This window comes from Cryptomeria japonica, chromosome 10 (genome assembly GCF_030272615.1).
Source record: "Cryptomeria japonica chromosome 10, Sugi_1.0, whole genome shotgun sequence".
Taxonomy (NCBI): domain Eukaryota; kingdom Viridiplantae; phylum Streptophyta; class Pinopsida; order Cupressales; family Cupressaceae; genus Cryptomeria; species Cryptomeria japonica.
Genome location: NC_081414.1, coordinates 30,414,243 through 30,426,324, shown reverse-complemented (window position 1 = coordinate 30,426,324; position 12,082 = coordinate 30,414,243).

Below are 12,082 nucleotides of genomic sequence, written 5' to 3'. Positions count from 1 at the left end.
GACGTGCATGTATACTTCACAGATGCTATTACCCAACACATACGTGATTAGACACTGCACAGATGCATTTCTGAGAATTTGTGAATACAGTTTTGCTTATGATAACAGAAACATGTTTCTATCAGACACAGACGCGTTTCCAAAATCTGAGTGCAATTTTTCCAATTTGTAAAGTTGTTTGCTGTGACCAAATCTGACTTTTTGACTTTTTTTTGTGACAAGAGGACACAATGTTGATGAGGACTCAATGTTTGCAAGTGTTTGGACTCAAAATGACTCAAAAGAAAGTGTGTTGTTTGATGTAAAAATGTTTTGCATACACTTGAAGACACAAAAGACACAATGTTTTGATGTTTGGTCTTGAATGTTTGAATGTTTAAAAGAAGACAAGCATAATTCTTATTGTTGGCTAGGACAATAGTTGTTGATCCCACATGGGGTTTCCCCCAAAGCTACACTATTGAAAGAGAATACTTAGATACTTGACCCCATTGGCTCCACCCTCGGCACTCACTTCTCTGGGGAAGCTAAGCACCAGTCCTCACGAAAACTCCTTGTGGCAAACTTTGTATCTCTACTAAGAACCGTATGTGTGTGGGCCGCTCCAAAGTTCTGACCTCCTGCCCCAACAACTAGAAGGATTTTAGCTTTCTAAAACAAAAAGGTGCTAGTAAGGGCATCCACTTGTGTGGCCATACATGTGACACTTTTAGCTTTGTGAATACAAAAGGCTCCCAGCCGGTAGGGGTTACACCCTACTACTAATCAAATAAATTTGATCAAACGGGTTTATAGGGAGACATAGTGTCGGTATGAACTAATCAGCACACGTTATCCATGGCTTTCACCATGGATATAGTTATTTATAGTGGTTCGGAAGAGGGGGGTTTGCCTCGCTACCACTTGGGTCATTCCCTTATCATTAGTAGTCCTAGTGACCACATGGGGAGGTGGGCCCTCTAAAGATTAAACAAAAAGAGCCTATTGCTCAAGACACAAAAGACACTAGTTCAATTTTATTGCACCAATTGAAGTGTTTGGTAATCTATGAAAACAAGGCACACAATAAAGATCAAAAACCCTTGCCAAAATTCTGCAACAAAGATTTGTTAGTAGTTTTGCAATAATACCCCTCCTGCAAGCACACAAGTTAGGTAAATTTTAGATCCAAAAGACTTTGTGAAATAGGGGCCTTCGACAATACGTGTTTTGATAGATTCAAATATCTGATTTTCCACTTGTTATTTTCCATCATAAAAAATAGACCACCTGTAAAATTTCAAGACATTTCCAAAAATGTAAGAAAATCAAAAAAAAAATTCTAATTTGCTTCAAAAAATTATTTTTTTATGAAAACTCATAAAAAAATTAATAGAAAATGAAACAATGATCCAAAAAATCTGAATTTTTTACTGGAAACTCCTAATAAGATTCCAAACTTGCACAAAACAATTCCTGCAAAAATTCCAAGCAGTTTGGGAGATATGAGCAAAATAATGCAAAACCCTAATTTTTAAAGATCCGATTTGTTAGGAATTATTTTGCATCCAAATTAAAATTAAAAAGACTCGATCCTTCCAAAATTGTAAAAAACATCCGAAAAATCGCTCATGTTCTCTCAAAATTATTTTTTTATGAAAATGCATAAAAAAATCATATAAAATTAAAATATTCTTGAAAATATCTTTTTTTTTATTGAGAACCTTTGATAATGTTCTTCACCTGCAAAAAAAATTTGATGCCACAATTCAAAGCCGTTTGTGAGATCTGATCAAAATAATGAAAAAACTAAATTTTAAAGATACGATTTTTTAGGAAATATTTTGCATCAAATTTAAAATCACAAAGAAAATATCCTGTGCATAAATTGAAGAGATTTCCAAAAATATAAGAAAATCTGAAAAATTAGCTCATTTCCTCTAAAAATTATTTTTTAATGAAAATTCATAAAAAATTCATAGAAAATTCAAATATGCTCCAAAAGATCTGAATTTTTTATTGAAATCTCTTGATACTGTTCTCAACCTGTCAACAAAATTTGGTACAAAAATTCCAAGTGGTTTGTAAGATCAGATCAAATCTCTCCAAGATCTTGATCTTGTGTCCAAAACCCTAGCTGCACAAGGTTATTCTCCAAATTGTTTTGCAAAACATCAATATAGGGTTAGAAAAACCTACCAAAAAACATAGATCTAACAAAAATCCATGTTCCATGGGGTGTGCCAAAATATATATGGTGAAAATGGAAACAACAGTATTGAAAGACTAAAATAGATTCAACCACGAAACCCTAGCCTAACAACAACAAAGATCCACCATAACATATGAAGATTACCTAAGACAATGCAAATCAACAAAATCACAAAGATGATACCATCACATGTCTAATAGGGTTTGAATCTCCATTCTTCCTATCTCCATTGATCTTGCTTGATATATTTGCTCTCAGATTTTATGTGTGCACAAGAGCTCAACAAAGAACGGAAATGTGGTTGCAAGTAGGCTTGATCATATATGAAAGTTCGAATGCTAGTCCAGGAGGATTGATAATGAAGGAAGAATCATCTTATATAGAAGACACTATAAAAAATGGAGGGATGAGATTAAGAGGTGTAAAAGATAGATGGTCGGCTAGGATTAGAGGGTAGGTAGAGGAAATAAGAAAATAATGAGAGGGGTAGGTAGTGTAGGAATTAAGAGATGAATGGCATGTGCCATGGGTAGAAAAGGCTAATGTTTATTTATTTAATCAATAGAGGAAGTGGGATCAATTAAATAAATGAAATATCTATTTAATTTAGGAAAGGACAATTTAAATAAATAAATATATTTATTTAAATGAGAAATAAGGCTAGAAGAGGATAAAATGAATTGATTAAATAAATAAAGATTTATTTAATTAATAGAAGAATTAGGCTAAAATAATTAAATAAATAAAAAATAATTATTTAATAAGACAAGACAATTTTAGGTGTCTACAATCTCGATCTGATTCAGTTTCAATAAAAATGAATAACATCTTCTGCATGGGTTGGTGCCTGTGAAGTGGCAGGGACATTAATCTTGCCATATTATGCTGGCTCTTCAACATGTGCTTCCTCTTGATGAGGAATTTCACCTTCTTCTGACTCCTTTTCTTTCTCAGTCTCCTTAGTAGACTGTTGCTCTGACTCTTTTGTGGTTGTCTCCTGCATTGCTGAAGACGGCTCACCTTGTTTAGACCCCTTAACTGTGAATTTAATTTTGGGTCCTTTTCCCTTAGATTGGGTTGCAGGAGCTGAGGATGGTGCTTGATGATCTACTTTGCTCTTGGTCCTTGTTTCAGCCATAGTTGTCTTACCAACTAGACCATCACTATTGTCATCATCTCCGAAACTAGCATCTCTGAAACTAGCAGGAAGTTGTTTCATTCTAAGATTGTTCTTCAACAACCATGCATTGTTATTTGCCAAAATGGGGGAAATTATTTGAGTAATAGACTTACTCTCCTTCTTCGACCATTGCACCAGTGGACGTAGAGAATCAACAATCTTCTTTTCATAATAGACTGGGTCTACTATGTCATCGGTATCCTCCATGGTCATTGGGATTTTTACCAGATCCATATTTTCAATCTGCTCTAGAAATAAGATGACTGAAATCCATTCCTCTTATGTCTTCTTCATCTTGTCAATCCGCCCATACATCTTCAAACCTAAAAACATGGGTGTAGTTTCTTTTGAGCTTATTCTTCATGCCACGAAAATCAAAATTATTTCGTGCTTTGAACCTCCTCGTACTATTCCATTGCATCTCTTCTTCCATGTTCTTGGCTATGGGATTAGTCAAAATTGAATACCGACCAATAGATTCTAGGAACTTCAATCCAGTCTGATGTGCTTGTGATTGCTTTTCATGCACAAAAATCAGTTGCAAACATAGCTCCATGAGTACAATCTTGTCAGACGAATATCTTGGTAGAATGAAAGGCTCTCCTGTGAAACATCCTATCCGGATGTAAGTGAATGTTAGGAGCTAAAGAAAAACACATCCAAAATGAGAAACCCTATTATATGCTACCTTTGAGAGCCTTTTCTTCTACAAGTTTTTGTCAAACATGCACTTCCATACAACAAATAAAGAGTCATTAACTCTTCTGAAATGATTCCCTTGATTATGGATCATGAGTTGATCATAATAATTCCAGACAGGCACTAACCTCTTATCACCTTTTGTAGATAAGCATGGATATTACCTCACGAAAGCAATTGCATATACCAAATACGAGGTCATATAGAATTTCAATGTTACCTTAACCTCCTTCAATTGTGAGCAGAGTGCATCACTGATTTGTTCACCCCAATCAATCCTAACAGCTACTATCCTGATTATATTCATGTAATAGCACATCCAGTTTTGGAAATAATGAGAGTCTTTCAAACCTTTCACCCGTGCCAACATAGTGACCATATCATTGTATTCCTCATTGAAGTTAGTTCAATGGAAATATTTAGGCCATCTTGAAGTAGTAGAATTTCTAGCAGGAAAGAGGTAAACTGTATTAATTACTTTCTTGCATTTTACCTCATTTTTCTCATAATACTCCTAAGCACTTTCTTGAGAAATATCGGCCACTTCCTCGACTGAAGAACCCTTGAATATATTGTTAAAGAAAATGTTGTCCAATGTCATAACCACATTTTGATCAACATCCTTAACATGTCTTGTATCTAGATTGAAATGATCCGCCACTACAAGTACAAAGTCTGGATGATGAGCTGCGACGGGGAAGGAAGCATATTTGTGCAACTCATATCTGATCAAGTTTGTCAGGCGGGAAGGAGCTTTCTCAACTCGATCAATAAACTCCTACATATTAACATGACCAATCTTCGTATCCTTGATCTCCTTGATGTTGGAATCTACTGAGCTTTCTGAGTACATATTCAAGTATTTGTCATACTCGTACTTCATTTTCTTTGTTGATGACTTGTCTAGTGAGGATTCCAATTGACTGGAAGAAGGATCTAATTTATCGTGAGGAGGTCTTGACATTTGCAAATTATTTCATTCAACACCGAGGATTATCTTCTTCAACAGTCATCATCATCAGAAAACCAAATTTTATCAACGGGATCAAAAATTCAGAGTCAGAACGGGCTTGGGAACAAAATTGGCAAAAACTGGTAGGTCGGGGAAAAAAGTCCGACCTGCACCTTAGGAGTAAAAATTTGCACATCGGACTTTAAAGTCTGATGTGCAAGGGTAAAACATCTTACTTGCATATCAAACTTTAAAATCCAATGTGCAAATTGGGGAAAAGTCATCACCACATCGGACATTAAAGTCCGATGTGTAAGGTGAGAAAAAGTCATTAGCACATCGAACTTTAAAGTCCGATGTGCAGAAAAGGGCCATTCATAGGATAAGCACATCGGACTTTAAAGTCTGATGTGCCTAGAGAAGATCAGTGATTGACATGTCAATCGGACAAACCCATCCTTCATATCGGACTTTAAAGTCCGATATGTAGGATGTAACCCTCCTGCTAACATGTCGGGTTTTAAAACCCAACTTGTTAGTAGGAAGGATATCTCTCGCATATCGGACTTTAAAGTCTGATATGCAAACATATTTGTCTTCACCTGCATGTCGGGATTTGAAACCCAACACGCAGGGAGGGAAGAGAGGATGGACAAAGAGATCGAAAGGGAAATCGAACATTAAAGTCCGATGTGCCCTCGACCTCGAAGGAAAGGCTAGGAGCAATCGGATTTTAAAATCCGATGTGCTCCAAAAATGAAAACCCAAAGGGAATGATGAAAAAGAATGGCAAAGCAAAAGGAAAAACCTGAAAAGAATAAACACCTACCTCAATCCATGCAACTGAAGAAAATCTGATGACTCCACGAGGTGATCGAGATCAAAAATGAAGAAGAGGAGCAGGAGGGCACACGAGAAGGAAAAATTTGCAAAATGAATTGAGGAATTAAAACCAAAATCCTAATAAATAACCCCCAAACCAACCATTAATGCCCTCATTAATAGTTAAGTGAGCCACGCATGTCGGACTTTAAAGTCTGACATGTAGGACTAAACCCCTTGCAAGTCAGACTTTAAAGTTCGACATGCATGCCATGACAAACAACCTGCACATCGAACTTTAAAGTCTGATGTGCAGGAGCAAAGACCCTACAGGTCAGACTTTAAAGTCTGATGTGAAGAAGGACTCTTGTAGGTTGGACTTTAAAGTCTGATCTGCAGGAGAAGGACCAAAATATTGCACATCGGACTTTAAAGTCTGATGTGCAATTCCTTTGAAAGGGAAAACCCTGTAGTTCAAACTTTAAAGTCTGACCTGCAAGGAAAACTGAAAAAAAAAATTAAAAAAAATTAAAAAAAATTGAAAAGCCAAAGGAGCTAACTAACGGAGTCGGTCAAGCTCTCCCGAAGGACGTGAGGTACAAAACAGACCAGTTTCGTAGGGTTTCCTCATTATTTTGGCCACGCTAAAATTGAGGACAACAATATGTGTGTGTGTGTGTGTGTGTGTGTGTGTGTGTGTGTGTGTGTGTGTGTGTGTGTGTGTGTGTGTGTGTGTGTGTGTGTGTGTGTGTGTGTGTGTGTGTGTGTGTGTGTGTGTGTGTGTGATCAATGAGAACTTATTCTAGAGTATTGATTCTTTGTATCACTAGTTAGTCTCAAATGAAACCTAGTAGTAAATAGATTCCCTCAAGACATTCAATACTTTTCAAGTTATCCAAGTTTTTTATTTATTGGACTTCAAAACTACCTTTTTGTATATTTTAATTTTAAAAGAATTTAACTACCATGTAAATGTGTTTAGGATTCATAGTTACCCTTTTTTGTGTCTCAAGCAATATGAATTAACATTTAGTTAAGAATTTTCCTCAATTTGAGAAGTCAAATATTTGATTGTTTCCTTATTATATTTCAAGATATAGAGTACACAAGGCATTTGAGAATGGTCAAATCTATCAATAGTTAAAAAATAAAAAAATTACCTTCTAGCTATAAAGAAACATATGACTAGTAAAATGTGAAGTTACATTTGTATTGCAAGTAATTGGTATAGATAAATTTAATTAACATTTAAATTTAGAGGTGAATTTCATAGTTAAATCATCATGCAATTTAAATGGTATAATCTATTTTATAAGAATATTAGTAATAATTAAGATCCAAGGAAAACTTTATTTAAAACCAGTAGTTTTACCAAACGGAAATAAACACAAAATCTGAGATCATTTTAACATGAGACTTGACTCATCTTGTGAACCTCAAATCAAGTACTCATCTTTTGTTGTAAATATCTAATGAAACTAGTTTGAAGATGAAATAGAGTTAGAATTTGTTGTCCTAGCTTATTGGATCCTTATCCTTATCAAACAATGAGGTTCAAGAAACCTATCCTATGATCACTTAGAGACTTAGATTGAAGTAAAGTAAAGGAGCAAGCTTTAACTCACTTCTAAGAATTTGAATTGATGGGATAAAGTTAACGTTACTTCGGGTGGAAGGAATAGTTAGTTAACTCTTTATAATCTTGCAAAGGTTTTAGCATTAGTTCAGAAGAAACTAGAAGTAGATTGATTAGAATTATTTAGGATATTTATTTATATGGGTTAACTGGCAAGCACTTAGACTCTCTTCTAATCTTATTTTCAAATTTTGGTAATTAAAAGTAATGTGGTTATGTTTTGAAATTCGTTTCCAAGGTCTTGTTATTTAATCATTTAATTTTCTTTCAAGAAATTTAGTACCTTTCAAGTATTAGGATTCTTATTTAAAGTAAGGTTGTCATTGTAGAGAAAAATTAGGGATAAAATTTATGGAATAATTAGCTGATTTATCGATAACGTAGTTATTTTCAAGCTTATTATTAAATACTTTTTCCCTTGAAACAAATAAGTGTCAAATCAATTTCCAAAGTCTTTCTACTTAATCATTTAATTTTTCTTTAAGCATTAGGATTCATTTTTCAAAAGTAATGGTTTGATTCAAAACAATTATATCTTATGAGTAATTCAAATCTTTCCATAAGTTATATTTTAAAAGTATCATAATTCTCAAGCAATTAGTACTTCATGTATTTAGTTCAAGTTTCAGAGTTTTAATTTTATCATAGTTTCTTTCAAGGAAATGCTATTCCAAGTAGTTGATTTATACCTTAGTTTTTAAATTCAAGTGATAATTCCTTGTACGAAATAGTTTCTTTTTCATGGTTGTAATAGTATATTGCCTTGCTTAAGATTCATGAATTCAAGGTTAAGTTCCTAATTAGACAACTTGTTACCCTTATATTTTTGTTCATTTCTAAAGACCCGTAATCAGCTAAAAATCAGCTATTGCTAATGTTTTAATGTTGAAAGTGTTGGTCACCTTTGTTCAAACTTTCAAGGACCCTCATGGACATCCCCTACCTGCCAGTTACAAAAGAAATCATTATTTCTCAAATTCTGTGAAACATGACACAAAATCCTTTTGTAGAGATAATTTTAACTTCTTTTTCTCCAAAATGATCAGTTTTTATGGCCAAACTCCATGTCGGATGGAAGATTTTAATGCTTTTATTTTTGGGTTACCCATATTTCCAAACAATTAAATCCCAAGTCTTATGTGTCCTATGCAAAAATGATTTCTAGGCTATGCTCTACTTGGCTTATTTATTAAACAGTTAAACTTTCACAAGAAACGGAGCGCTCAGTAAAAAGTTATGTAGGTTTTGTTATGGCAGCCCAAAGGAATAATGTTCGTAAAGGAAAAATGATTGAAGAAGTCAAAGATGGGGCAAGATGTATTTTATCTTCTTTGAAAATTGAAAGGAACCATGTTTCAGGTGGCATGTGTTTTGAATGGAGAGGGATAGAGGTTTGTTGAAGGGGAGTGCATGACTATCCCAGAAACAATAGTCTCGGTGAGAGATCAATATCTTGAAATTTAACCGTTGGATTGTTCTCATTTTTGGATATCTTGTTAAGAGGCAAGTTTTCCCGGAGTCTATCGAACCGATTGGCAAGCTACTGTAGAGTTCAAAATTGATTGATCTCGGAGTACGGGTAAATAAAAATTCTGAGAAAAAGATTATTATGAGAAGCTCACGGTGGGGACTCTTTTGAAATGGAGACCCAAATAATAATTTATCCTGGAGATATAAAAAAAATTCCACCTATCAACACATAATTAGATGTGTTTAATTTAAATTTTCTACAAATATTTATTTGAAAGGAATGGAGGATACAATATTTGAAGCTAAAAAAAGAAGAGTTATCAGGAAGAAGATAAAAAATAAAATAAAAGATTAATTAATAATATTTTCAAGATTCAGTTACGAAAAAAGAGGAAGATGATTTAAGGAAATTTTCTCCAGAAAAGAAGGGGAGGAGGTTCTACTTTTCTTTCTCCAGCAGTCTATTGGCTACAGGAAGAAATATTATTTTCGGATTTCATTGTAACAGGGATAGAGGGAAAGGATTTATTTTTAATTCTCCATAGTTTGATTTTGGGTGCAGAGATAGAGTGATCAGTTGGTCACCTTTATTTATGTATTTGGAATAAGGAGAAATGTATTTTCAGATCTGTTGGTATGGACATTTATTTTTCTGATTGAGATTGATATGTTGGTCACTTCAGTCATATTCCTTGTATTGTCCTATTCTATCTTGTCAAGTATATGTGTGTATTGCAAAATCTGTAGGCTTTGTACATTCAAATATGTAGAATGAAATGTTAAATTTCTCTTTGTTCCTGTGTATGTGGGAAGATCAAATAGATGGTCTGTATGCTACTTATTTGTTTCTCTCTCTATTATTTAAACTATGAATCGCATTCATGTCATGTTGATGGATGAGTGTTGATGTGCCTTTGTGTCTTCTGGTTAAAGACATATTCAGCATTTTAATTCATTGTAAATCTTTTAAAGAGGGAGTTGTACCTCTCAATTCAGAGGAAGATTATCAATTCAATGATAATCTATCCAATTGTTAGTGCTCTTTGTCCTTTATCTTGGGCATTTGGAGTTAGTATGTGTATTTATTTTTTAGGGACAAATCTATTCACTAACACAACTAAACAAGAGGAGTTGAAACCAAAAACCTTAGCAACGTTCAGTATCTATGGTGCCTTTGAGTCACGCTTACGAGTAATGTCGTCATGTTGAACTATTGCACTTAAAGCCTAATAAAGCTGCAACTACAACGTTTGTGGAATCGTCCCTCTAAATCACTGGGGAGAAAAAAGGGTCATTTGGAAGTTAAAATCCAAGGGGTAGGTAATCCCCCTTGGATCGATGATCTAAAAAGATTAATTTTAAAATGAATTTACATTTGATTAGTTAAACTTTAGAAAACCCCATTAGGGTTTGGATGTGTGTGATGATTTTGGAATTTATTATATCTTGATGATTTCAGTGGATGATAATGGATTAAGGGTGACGTACTTAATAGGAAATAAGACTTAGTTGTTTTAGGCCACAAGCAGAAGGCCACCTTGAGCCTTTTTGCTAGAGAGCTACCATTGTGGGTAGTAACCGCATAGAAACTATCTAGGACAATGACCCTAGAAAGGTTTGCATACCCACCAAATAGTTTACATTAAACCATAGTTAAAAACTAGAACTACATACTTTACGCCTTGATCCCATGTCAAAACAGGTATGTAGGCAATCTAGGGATGGAATTGTCCCTTGTACTCGGGCGTTTGGGGATGGGAATTAGGATTTGGTTAAGGGTGAGTTTAACATGGTTTCAAATATCCTTAAGTCCCCCAATCAAAGAGTACATATAATGCTAATTGGAAGATTAAGATTAATTCAATGCATACTCGGAAGGAATCTCGTATGGATTCACTTCTTCTTGAGGCTTTAGGCCGAATTCCGAGGTGAAACTCAAGCTTGATATATAATTATTTTCATACACTCCTAAGGACAGTGACCTTGGTGCACTCCTAGTAGGGGAGTGTAGTCTTTAGAGAGTGCCTCAGGACCCAGATGGTCCCAATGAGTCTAAAGTCTTTGTCCATAGCATCTCCTATTCTATGAATAAATGCCTACTCCATTTGAGTAGATGCCTATCCCAAATTGGATAGATGAAACCTCATGTCCCATATGGACAGATTTCTAACCCGTATAGTTAGATGCCTAACCCATATGGATAGATACCTAGTCTCGTATGGATAGATGCCTAACATGTATGGTTAGATGCCTAACCCGTATAGTTAGATGTCCATCCTGGTTGAATGGATGCCTATGTTGTTTGGATAGATGTACCCGAGCATGCGATTGAATCAAACACAAAGAATAAGTGAGAATAAGAAAGCAATATTTATTTAACAACAAAAAAAAAGAGTTGAGATTTTTTGGGGGATTAAGTTAAGTGGGTTATTACAAACTAAGCATTAGCATCTTTGAATAGAATTTCAATATGTAAATTATAAATCTTAGGGTTGAAACCCAACCAATGAACCATCAAGTAAGAATAAAACACCAATGCATTCTAGCATAAGCTTTGTCAAAATCTAGCTTCACCAACAAGGAATCTTGTCTTAATTGTTGGGCCCATTCAATGGTTACCCAAGCAAGTATAACATTATAAAGGATAAATATCTATGTTGTATGGAAATAGGGATCCATAAATTAAGGTATGAATTCAGTTATTTCCACACAAATTAATAAAAAGATAATGAACCCAATATATTCAACCATAATTCTATTAAGAAGATGGTTGAATACTGATTGGATTCTACCCCTTTTTTATTGAGTTGAAGATGCAATTGAAATGATATAATTTGAAGGCTATATCTAGGGGAAATGATGGGAATTTGACATAAAATAACATAAACAACAAGCTATAGGTACATTATGTATCTACATAAAGCTGAATATGATCAAAAGGAACAAGGAGGCACCTATGACATCAAATTTCGCTTGAAAGTACAAGACTGAGAGGCACTGGGCAACCTAGTCCTCCATCTATCAGATGAAAACAAATAGGAAACTTTTGGAATTAGAATGTTGCTCAGAATCTATTCCTAGAAAATTGTCAAAAATTCATGGGGCCGAGAGGTATTTGGCGACCTGGTCCTC